Below are 1,257 nucleotides of genomic sequence, written 5' to 3'. Positions count from 1 at the left end.
AGTAATTATTGAAGTTAACTCAGAAAGATCACTTCTACAGTGACTGCACCACTGTTTGTAGCGGCATGCTCCGGCCTCGTGTCCCCGCTGGCCACACTTAAAACAGACTATGTCTGACATGTCTTGCCTGTGGTCACTAGCAGCTGCTGCAGGTCTGGCGCTAGGTTGCACTCTCGCCTTCATGATGTTATCCTCTTGTTCCACTAAGCGCATTTTCTCAGTGTCCTCATAACTGCGGAGTTTTGTTTTAAATTCCGCAAACCTGATTTCTGATTCACTTTGCGTTATGTGAACACAAAAAGGTTTAAATGCTTCTGACCATTGCTACAAGCAGACCATCACAAAATGTCTCTCCAGCATTTCTCAGGGCTGTAATAAATGTCTCTGCGTGTATGATGTACTCTGTGATGCCCTCACTGCTTGCTTTCTTCAGAGAAGTCAGTTCAGTATAAAGGCTGATAATTCTTGGTTTACCTTTTCCCGCATAATAGTCTCTTAATATTTTCAGTGCCTCGCGTCCATCGTCGGCAGCTTCTCTCATCACGAGCGACAAACTTTTATAATCCAGGAACTGTATTAACTCTGCATAGGCCTGGGCATTCTTATCTTCATCGTCCTCATCTTTGTCATCTCTTTTCAATATTGTGTCTTTTAGACCTTGTAATCTAAGATGTCCCAAAATTTTTGTCTCCCACAGTTCATAATTCTTCTCATCTCCGTCAAAAACCAACCTTGCCCATCGGCCACTGGTTCACCGGCACGCTTACTCATGGTGCTAACTTAGCATGCTAGTCCTCACCGAACACGCTGTACTTTGCGACTTTTCTGGTGGTAAACTTTCCCCTGGCATAGCTTCAATATTTTCCTGGGCCCATAACCTGTTAGCAGAGACGGGTCTTCCAGCAGAATCTGCGTGAATATTGAAGATACTTATTATCTAGACGGAGGAATAATCACACGTGATCGGCATCGGCTTTTACCGGAACATTCACACCAAAGTGACTTTGTTTATTGAACTCTTGCGTATACTCCGCAGCATAACAGGAAGCATCCTTTCAAAATAAAATCACAACAGATTGTGGTGTATTCATAATTGTCTCTGGTACATTTGTTGTATGGGCAGTATCTGTTCATTGTTTGATTGTGTAATTACGTGTTACGCACTGGCAATGCATGCCGGTAGATGGTAATACAGGAAGTAAAAGAGATGGTCTTACCGCACACAGTGGTCCCGCGTACTTATTCAGATTCAGAATA

The sequence above is a fragment of the Haplochromis burtoni genome, unplaced genomic scaffold (assembly GCF_018398535.1).
Source record: "Haplochromis burtoni strain Fernald_Lab_line unplaced genomic scaffold, NCSU_Asbu1 Contig_621, whole genome shotgun sequence".
NCBI lineage: Eukaryota > Metazoa > Chordata > Actinopteri > Cichliformes > Cichlidae > Haplochromis > Haplochromis burtoni.
Note: the sequence above shows the minus strand (reverse complement) of the source record.